This window comes from Podarcis gaigeae (genome assembly GCF_964106915.1).
Source record: "Podarcis gaigeae genome assembly, chromosome: 1".
NCBI classification, from domain to species: domain Eukaryota; kingdom Metazoa; phylum Chordata; class Lepidosauria; order Squamata; family Lacertidae; genus Podarcis; species Podarcis gaigeae.
Window position 1 is genome coordinate 58918988 of NC_139678.1, and position 11169 is coordinate 58930156.

Below are 11169 nucleotides of genomic sequence, written 5' to 3' on the forward strand. Positions count from 1 at the left end.
GCAGGAATGAAGAAGCAAAACGCCTGGAGATTCCCATGGCCCAAAAGTGACTCCCTCCCTGGCTTTGAATAGCCACAGGTATGCCGTTAATTTTCAGTCCTCTGGCCAGAAGGCTATAAAATGTCTTTTCATCTTCTCTTATGTAAGTATCTACCATATAAGAAGGCTGTTATTACAAAGGCAACCACACTGAAAAAGGTTTCATTTACTTGGAATATCTGCATTAGAGGGTTGTGATGTTTCCTTGTGCTTTCGAGGTTGCCGAGTTGCTTGTGGAGAGGGGAACATGGCACATATTTCAATAACATGTTGAAACTGAGTAACTCCAAAGTGGGGATGTTCTTGGGAGCGCAGATGTTATGAATGATGGTCTGTATCTCACTTCAGGTAGGTTCCACATACCTTTCTGAAGATAAACAAACACTGCATGAAACTGGGTTAGAGGCATGGATCAGCCCACAGAAAGCTACTCTGAGTGTTAGACTGTACCAGGGAGATCTGGGTTCAACTCCTCAGTCGGCCATGATGCTCACTGGGTGAACTCTCAGTCTCTAAAATAACAAAGCGATGTTTAGTGTGGGAGAAGATCATGGAACCTAATTTCCTGGGGGGGAAAGCAGGCACTAATGGGCTGTTCACAAGCTTGCCACTCATATTCCATAACCAAGGAGGAGGAGTGCGACTGTTCACACTGGCCTTACCCTCCATGTCTATGCATCTTCTGGCCTTACCTTCTGAGATTTACAAATCAGTATAAACATTGGCAAGGAGGACTTGCACAAATACTGCTTTCCATGTGCAGGGTCTCTTTGCAGATGTTCTACAGTACAATTGAATATTGGGGTGGAGAGTACAGTGGTACATCGGTTTACAGACTTAATCCATTTGGGAAGTCCGTTCTTAAACCGAAACTGTTTTTAAACCAAGGTGCCCTTTCCCTAATGATGCCTTCCACCACCAGTGCCCTTCCACCATTCAGATTCCGTTCTTAGACCGAGGTAAAGTTCTCAAACTGGGACACTATTTCTGGATTTGTGGAGTTTGTAAACCAAATCGTTCTTAAACCGGACTGTTCTTAAACCGAGGTACCACTGTATATGGATGTCTTGGGTGGATCCAACTTTTAAAAAGCTTTGTAATGAAATATTCTCATTGACAATGAGAGCAAGAAAATGTCTTATACAAAATGTCCAAGACATTTTGCTGCCTGAGGCAAAGGAGAAGATGGTCACCTCCCCACCCCCATTCTATGTATAGAAGTCATTTGCACTGTTGCTTGAACCCTTCCTTCAGCAGTGGCAACTGGACAGTGCTTTCCACCATACTGGTGGGCAGAAGGCTAGATTAGCAGGTGCAGGGTAGCCCCATGACACAAAAAGCTGTGCCCTCTTATACCTCGCCACCACTCCCTGCTTCCCAGCACCTGCTGCCTGAGGCAGCTCCCTCACTTTCCCTAATGGTATTGCCTGTTGCCATGACTATCCCATTTTCTTCTCGTTTTTGGGTGCATCAGAATATTTGTTTATGTGACAGTGTGAAAGAAATATGAAAAAATGATATGACTAATTTGAATTGTTCTTTGTAAGATGCTTCAAGGAGAACTAAGAATATATTCCCAAACTGATATTATTAAATATATATTTTTATTAAATTTTCTGTTTTACAATTTCAAATAAACATTTTATATACTTAAGATATCAATGATTTCCTTTTCCATGCTTCATTTTACATATCTTATATTCCTGCATATTTTACAAAAACTATACCAATCAGTTTTCCATTATTGCATCCATCAAAACTTAATTACCCTGTTGAATTTATCTTAATGCGTTTTCAGCAGTACACAGTTATTTTCTATATATTCAATAAACCTTTTCCAATTATTATGTCTTTTGTGGTTCTTAAGACTTGCATCTGATAACAAATATTGAGTATTAGTTAATAATGACTTAAAAATATAAATTAATATAGGCAGTCCATGTGTCCAAATAGGAATATAAAGGAGATGGACGATTAAACGTATATGATCAAATGTAGAAAGGGCAGTGAGGACATCAGAGACTGAAAAGTAGATGTGAATGTTTATCCTTTCAGGCTCGCAATATAAATCTCCTTGCAACCATGAGCGATCTTGGGGTCCACTTTCACTGTCCATCTGTTCATCCCCCCTACCACAGGACCATAATTTTAAGAGTATAATACTGCGTGAACATTCACAAATATGAAGGAGTTTTGGAAAATCAATGTTCGGTTATTTCAGTGGTAAATTATACAATAAAACCATGAAATTTTCCTAGCAGCTATATCATCATCATCATCATCATCATCATAATCAGTATCATCCTTATTGAGGTGCCTGGGCATTGACAGGTAGTATGGTCTACCTCTGAGAAACAGAAGTCTGATCTGAACATTGCCACAAGAACAGTTTTGTGAACCACAGTATTTACAAAATTTTGTTGTAACTATTCTGACTTCCTTGTCATTCAGGGGACAAAAAACAATGTGTGGCTTTTAAGGTTCCAAAAGTCAAGTGTTGTAGCTGTCATGAGAGCTTGTATGCCTAAAAAGTAAAATTATATCCCAGTCAAAACAGCTATTCAGACTGACATCAAAGAGGAGAAAATGTGTTCAGGTCAGGGAGTTTAATTTCCATAGCTCTCATACTTCGATTTCTCATGAAGTGTACAGTAATGACTCAAATGGCCGTGGGCAATATTGTAATCAGAGCTTATTGTGGATAACGTGAAAATGCAGCAGAGGTCTCTCTTTAATAATGATCCTAGCCCAAGATTGTTGAAAGTGACTGGTGACCTGGGATGCCTTCATTGTTTCTATGTCTGCTTAAAGCACTTCAAGGTTGGGGTTTAATTTTTATTATTATTAAGAAATTAGGATTTCCAAGATAGAATTTAAAATATGGTAGATTGTTCAACACTTTCTGAAAATCAAAGCCTTGAAAATTTGGTACCTTGAGTGAATGCATGCTCTGTTCAGGAAATGAGAGCCTCAGGAAGGGAAGATCTTAATGTAAATTTAAATTTAAGTGTTAATTTAATATTTAATTTTCCATGTTCTCTCTCACTCACTCTTTCTCCATATATTTTCATTTGTATTTCACTCTTTCTCTGAGTGATTCCTGGGTGAGTGGTGGAAAGAAGTCTGAGGTAAATGAGGCCAAGAGTTTATGACTGGTCCAAAGCCATCCAGTAAGCCAAAAAGAGATTTGATCCCGGGTTTCATAGCTCTCAAGCAAATAGTTTCTCTGTCTAGAGGGCTGGCCAGTCCAAGTCTAGTTTAAAGATAAAAGATCCACAAGAAGGAACAGGAGGAGCCTAGAAGCTGCCCATCAACAGGTAGTACCTGGAAAACAAACTGAGCAGGCACACACCTGGCCACGGTCTTTCCCAACTATGATGAGATGCATAGTATTCATTTCTTTATTAAAACTTAAATTTAAATATGTGCATATACATATAGATACAAAATATCTATACTTGTTTTATTTTACAGCATATCTTAATCACATACATTTATATTTTAACGTTTTGATAGCATCACCTTATTATGCATTTTAATTATGGTGTAGTTTTAATTATTCTGTGCAATGTTGTGCAATTGTTGTCTTTCTTTTTGGTAAACCACTTAGATGTCATCTTGACATTAAGCAAATAACTAAATGTATATAAATAAATGATCATATTAATATGAATCAGTACAAGGAAATTCTATTCCAGTCAGTGTCCTTCTATGCTTTCTTTTGGTGATGTACCACCTCCATTTCTCTATATGAGGAACACTGTATCTGCCAAAATGCTTTCTTTTAGTGCCCTAGTGATGCAAAAATATGGGGAAAGAAATGATCTTATCAGCAGAACCTGGCAATACCCTATACATAGAGCTGAAGGCATAATTCCTTCAGTTTCTAATCATGGATATTTCTTCCAAAGTTACCTGCAAAGGATGCTCTATGCTTTATGAGCCCAATGGACCTGTGTTCTCTCATATAGCTAATGTGTGGCTGGGAAGAGCATTTGACAAGTATAATCAGAGAGAGCAGAGGTGGGAAGCTTAAACTTTCACATGCCTGCTAATCCTCCCCTACGAGTCCCTTCCACCAGACCTTGATTTCTTTCCCTACTTTAAACTCTTTTATCCCAGACAGGATCCCTGAGTGGAAAAAGCCATTATGGCAGAGAAAAGAATTTTTGTGGCTGAACCATTACACAAACAGTACCAGCGGTAAAAGCAAAAGCATTATAGATCTTATATTATATTGTATGAATGATCACACATAATAATAAATGATGCATGACGATCATTTAATGGCTATGGTAATTTATGTAAGTGGCAGAAAGTGGATTTGACGCATGAACCGAGCATGATTCCAGTTAATGGGGGGTTAGAAGTTGAAGTCATGATGAGATCTGTCCTCTTCGGGACAGATAGTATATTTGCCTGAAAACTACATGCAAAATTCACCCCTCAGATCTGTTGGGGGAGGGTGCACAGGGGAGGAGAGGCAGTGCCAATATGTAAACTGAAGACCTTGTGCTGACAGGACAACTTTGTTGGATCCAACCCTTGGTGTAGTGTAACAGGGTGATGTTGTTGTGTATTGTTAAGAATTCGGGCAAGACAGAGTAGGCTGTGTGCTGATACCCTTCCAATCCTTGGCTCTAGCAAGTGTTAAAATATAAGCAAGGATTCAAATTCCCAGAATTCCTGGTGAGGTGATAGTCTAGGTCAGGCATAGGCAACCTTCGGCCCTCCAGATGTTTTGGCCTACAACTCCCATGTTCCCCAGCTAACAGGACCAGTAGTCAGGGATGATGGGAATTGTAGTCCAAAACATCTGGAGGGCTGAAGGTTGCCTATGCCTGGTCTAGGGAACAGGCCATTAAGGGGAACAAAGGAAGTGGATCTGTGCCAGATGACAAATGGGTGGGCTGGGTGAGCCGGGGGTGGGGAGCCCTCCTTCAAGTGGCTGCAAGTTAGAAAGACAAAGGTGAGAGTTGAGAGATGTGAGCTAGGAGCAGGAAGCAACAGGCTGGGAAGCCAGAGAGTCAGAAAGATGTTTGAATCCAAGGCTGTGGCTATGGGGGAAGCAAGACCCTCTTGGAGTGTTCCTGCTGTGAGCCCCTCCATCACAGGCTCAGGTTATGTATATGTGCAAATAAACCATATATCATAATGATACCACAGTCTCCTTTGTACCTCATTCCAAAGGAAACACAAACCCTGGGTAAAAGCCTGGAACCCCTGGAATCTCGCACCCCTCAGAGATAGGTGTGGTGTGCAACAGTGTTTTTAAAGTGATTTTGCCCTTAAGCAATGCAGTGGGGAACTAAAGGGGGAGAAAGGAAGCTTTTGGAAAGGTCACAAAGTAGTGTAGCCATGGAGGAGTGGACAGCATTGTATCTCTCTCCTGTGGTACTTCTGGTAGACCTACCAAACTGACTAGGATAAAGAAAACTGCCCCAGACAGAGTGATCCCAGCCCAGCAAGGTTACAAGTCATTAGTAACTGAACTCTTGACATTCCTATTACAAAAGAATTCATGCCTTGGATTGTTTCTAATGCTGTTGGGAAAACAGCCTTTATCTCCAGTTGAGCGCTGGGTGGTTGCTTATGCGAAGATGTGTACGAACAGCTGGCTAGCCCCTTAGCTAGTGTAAATCATTGAGGATTTCCAAAAGGCAGTTTAAATGCTGAAGCTCTCCACCAACAGACACAGCAAATAATGGCTCTGACGTCAAGCTGCCAAAAAATGTAGGAGTTCCAGTCTGGGGGCCAAACTCGACATGATGGGACAGCCATCTGCATGTGTCTGCTCCACTGACATATAAAGTGGGAATTGGAAAGAAGGGTGGGGTAAACCGATTATTTACATGAAAAAGAGCATCCACGAGGAGGAGAAGCTTCCTTGCTTTAAGCCGTTTCTCCCAACCTGGCTCTGATACTGGAAGCGAGCCAGTCTGGGAGAAGGTTTCCAAAAGCAGTGGAGCACAGTGAGGTAAGACGTGACAGAGAAATGGGTTTCACGGCCTGTGCCTCACATGCTCCTTTGCATGTAAAGAACAGACCCTCTTCCCTGCTGTATAAGTTAATGAGCAGCTATATGCAGAGAACACTTGTGGCTGCTTCTTACATCTGCTTCTCTTACAACTTACAGCACAATCCTAATTATGTTGATACAGAAGTAAGGCCTACTGAATTCAATGGGGCTTATGCCCAGTTAAGTCGGGTTAGGATTTGCAGTCTCATTTGACCAATGTACCCAAGGGACATAAATTACAGGGTGGACAGAGTCTAACAAGAATATCCCCAAGAATCCCCACTGGTCCCAGGAACTGGTCCTTTGGGTTGCTTGAGTATGAAAGCCAGAGAAGTGAGTCCAGGTCTGGCTCAGGACATTTTGCTGCCTGAGGCAAAGGATAAGTTGATACCCACACACACCTGATTCCATATTCAGAAGCCAACTAGGCTGGTGGTTGAGTCTGGCAATGGGAGAGCAATGGGAGAGCATGCTTGAGACCAGCAGCCCAGTATCTGCCATGAGAGGTGGCTGCTGCAGTCTGTCAAATAGTAGGGCTGGCCCTGGGTGAGCCAAGGGGCCAGTAGATGTTGCTCATCCCATGCCCAGCTCATGTCATTCTTTACTCCTTCATTAGTAGGCTTATCTTCCCCAGCAATTTTTAAAGTTATGGTTATCCCTTCTCCCCCTGTTTGCATCCTGCCTTTCTACCTAATCAGATACGTATAGAGAAACTGGACCGGTATTTGCTTGTAGGCTACCTGTTTATTGAGCATTCACCCTGATTCATTTACATAAAGTTTCTGGGGAGGTTAGACAATGTTGGCTGTTTATTTGCAGGGAGGTTATATGATGATGTGTCAAACAATTGCTATCCCACACTTTCCATTGCATTCCTCCCCTGTTTCCTTATTGAAAAAAGTCCATGGGGGGGGGGGAGAGCAGATTTGTTGCACAAGAGCATCAAATGAACATTGCCCATCCTAAATTTGCCTGTGTGTGATCGAATCCCACCTGATGAAACTAGAGTCCTGTATTCTGTTATAAACCAATTGTACTGTTATCCCCTGCTGCAAAGGTCCCATTCTTTTGTTTTCTAATCAGAAGACCCTTTAAAAGGTGATTTAAAATAGCAAGCAAAAGGAAGTAGTCAGTAAAAGGAACCACAAGAGCAGCTGTTTGGAATCTGGAAATCAGGACAACGTGCTGCAAAACACTCTGCTCTCTGTTTTAGACAGGTATTACTATAACAATAGGAGTTGTCAGGATTTAGTTTGACTTCTGCTTTTTTGTCCCAGGCTGTCCGCTTTAACCATGGTTATAAGCAGATCCACTGCATTTATTGGTAAGCTAAAGTGCTGTCTGTCATACTATGTATTATTATAGCCCTTATTCCTTCAGTAAATCTTTGTTTTCAACAAACGTGTTTTATTTCAGAGCCGTGTGGTTGTTATCCCTCAAGAGAACTGAAATGAATGAAATGCCAGCCAGCAGGTGGAGATGCATGAAAGCATTCTTAATCATGGACATGCTGCTTGATCACTAATTCCCATTGCTCTACACAAGGACTAGAGCACCGGTCAGAGAGATTTTGCTTTGTGATTCATGGGGAAGTTCAAACTTTGGATGACTGACAGGAATTGTGTGGTGGAGCATACCCTCCCCCTATGCCACTGCCACTGAGCCATCTAGCATCAACTATCTTGTTGGGAAGGATTTCAGGAGAGAGACGATGGGGCTGATCCACCATGCTAGTTTCCTGGCAGGTGAGTCACTCTTGGTTACCAGGAGGAACATGGGGAGAGGGGAGGCAGCGGGGAGGTTAGTGCAGTGCAAACACACCAGCAGAGCAAATCCCACACTCCTGCCATTGTGTTTGTACCATGCTGGCCTCTCCCTCCCAGGAAGCAGCAATGACTCACCTGCCAGGAAGCTAGCTTTGTGGCTCTGCCCCCCCCCCCCGGTGAGCTGTTTCTGTTTTGTGTCCTGCTCCCTTGATCTGGACACAACAGCATGAACACAAAATGCCGCTTAAAACCAACAGCAGCATAATAAAACAGGTAAAAGCATATAAAAGCAAATAAAAAACCAGGGGTCTGATTGTATAGTTCAGGTAAATCCTGGTCAAGCAGGTAAGTCTTTACAAGACATCTGAGGTTAACTGATGATTGCTGCTTCACATATGGCAAAGGGGATGGCATTCCATTGCATTGGTGAAACAGCAGCAAATGTCCACTTTTGAGTCACCACCCTATGGTATTCTATAGAGTGCAGTGTCACCTGCAGAATTTCCCCACATGATGATTGCAGTAATTCTACAGATCTGTACTGTGGCAGGAGGTCTTTCTGGTAAGCTGGTTCTGATTTGTTCAGGTTTTTATATGTTAACAACAAGACCCTAAACGTGGCCCAGCGGCTGATAGGCCCAGTGCAGTTCCCTCCACATAGCACATAGGTGCTATATATGTGCACTCAGGTATTCTACTCAACAACCTGGGCACAGCTTTCTGCATCAGCTGCAACTTCTGGAACAAGGAGAGGCCTATGTAGAGCGCATTACAGAAGTCCAATCACAAAGTTACCAATATATGAATCACAGTGATTTTTTTGAATTTTTCTGACTAACCCCCTCCCCCACATGTATTCACTCAATTTACTTTTTGTCATCCCTGTGGAGCCTGTGGTCATCCAGATGTTGTTGGACTACAACTTCCATCATCCCTCAGCATTAGCCATCCTGGCTTGGGCTGATGGTTATTGAAGTCCAACCAGGTATCTCATCTCTGATTGATTTTGTTGGTGAACCCTGTATTTCCCCTTATGTCTTTCTATTCCTGAGAAGCTGGGGTTAAACATGCCTTCCAGGAAACAAAGCATGCATAATATAAAACTCCTGAAAACATAAACATACTGTAAAAAAAAACACCTTAATCATAGTCTGTTTCCAGATGTGCACATTTGCATTCCAGTCAATCCTTTTTCTTTGAATGTTTGCCGAGCTATTGAAAGGACATTCTTCAAAATGCATGTTATGAAGGCACATAGAGGATTCATAAGACATCTATCAACTTTTTAATGGATTATGAGGTAGAATAGTTAAATGTGAGGGATGACTCATAAACAGCACTCTGAAAGAAAGAAAAATACCAGATAGAAAGCAAGTCTCATTAAATGCACTGAGACTTACTTCTGAGTAAACATGCTTTACGGATTGCACAGTTAGAATGTTGAGATTCCTGCATTGAAGGGGGTTGGACTTGATGTCCTTAGGGGTCCCTTCCAATTCTACAATTCTACGATTCTATGAATGTTGTAGTATACCCGAGTCTGCCTCTTTGAATCTACGCATTACTCTTGAGATGCTTCCTTAAATCATGAATGTATTATTTCATAGAGGAATATATTTCACTCCAGTGTCGCAAAACTGTAGGGATGATTCGGACATCCCTGTCATGTGTTAAAAGAATGGTCAAGGAACTTATGGACTTCCTCTGGGGACTCCATGTTTGGTGAGTGTGAGGAGGGACCTCATGTGATGCTGATGTAAACACATAGACAGGGTCTACATGCATTTGCCCCTTACTCATGCTTCCTGAATGTATGACTGACATTGGAGAGCATGATCAGCAGGTGGGATGTGGCTAGCAAGTGCCCCAAGAAAAAGTATGATGGGTATCAATATGCAGTGCTGTTTATCCTACTGAACACTCAGCTCCTTTCCCAGTTAATCTGATGTATTGTGATTTAAGTCAGTTTAGCCTCCTTGATTTCAAAGGGAACTAATAGTGTCATTGGAATACTTCTGCTTAAGAGTGCTGGATGGATATATTATATATTATATGCTTTTACAGGCCCACTCCTCTGTAATTTAGCAGGTTTATCTATTATGGCAGGGCTCATGTGCCTGCAAATTCCATCCATTTCTGTGAACAGGGGAAAATGTCACAGTTGTTTTTTGATTTTCCCAACAGTAAATAGGGAATCGTTCCCTAAGACAAACTGAGCACCCTCCAGATTAGTCCGAGCTGAATCAGGCTGTTTTATGATGTACTGATTTGGGATCTGAACTAAATCTTGTGTTTTGTGTACATCCCTAATTGTAATTATAAAATTATTGTAATCATACAAATAATCCCAATGGGAACACACTCACAAACTCAGATATATGCACAACCCAGCAGCCCTTAATCCTTTGGTTGATAGATGGCTATAGCATGCTTCCCCTGTACCTTGCAGGCCTCAGAGAACTGGCATATGGAAAACAATGATCTTCCTGGCAGGGAGGGTTGGTGGAAGAAAGCTCCCTGCAGCTGCTCCTTCTTTAGCCATAGGTGATGCCAGGTTGGACTTGTTAAGATATTTTTCCGAGAAGACTTGGTGTGGGACCTTCCATTGACTCTTGATCCCCTGGCCCATGTTAGAGGCTTCCCTTCCTCTCTGCAGTCCAAGGGCAACCAAACAGAACATGAAACAAACAATCTCATTATCATTTTCTTCCAAATTGCATGTTAACAGGTCTGGGACAAACCAGGATCTTAAACAAAATCACTTTCATCTTTCTTTTTTTCAACCCCTTAACTGAATATTAAATCAGATTGCTAGACAAATCTTTTCTCTCCGTATCATTGCACCTTTAACTTTGCGGAAATAGTAGTAGAGTACCTTGTTCTGAAGTGGGAGAGAAAGAAATCAAGATGCTTTTATCATTGGTTTGTCCTGCAGGCTAGAACTGATTTACACAGGGGACTGCCCAACGATAAGAGTAAACTACTGCCCTCCTGCCCCAACCTCTTCCTCACACAGGTTGGGGCAGAAATGTTTCACTCGGGAGCTACTGCCAAAGCCTACCTTGAGGACTTTGCTTCATATCACCTTACATTGGCTCTCCTTGAGAGATTTTAAGCTTTTATCTCGGATGACTCATGTGCTTGGTGGTGTGTGCTTTGATCTGCTCACTTGTTCCTGAATTGTAGTGATTACAGACTTGGTTTTGAGGGTTTTGTTTTTCAGTAAGATATACTTCTGTGGAGTTCAGGATTAAAAAAAAAAAAGCAATGGCAGAGCACTTCCTATGTATACAAAGGTCCCAGCAGGTCTCTGCCTGAAACCCAGAGTGCTGTTGTGAGTCGGTG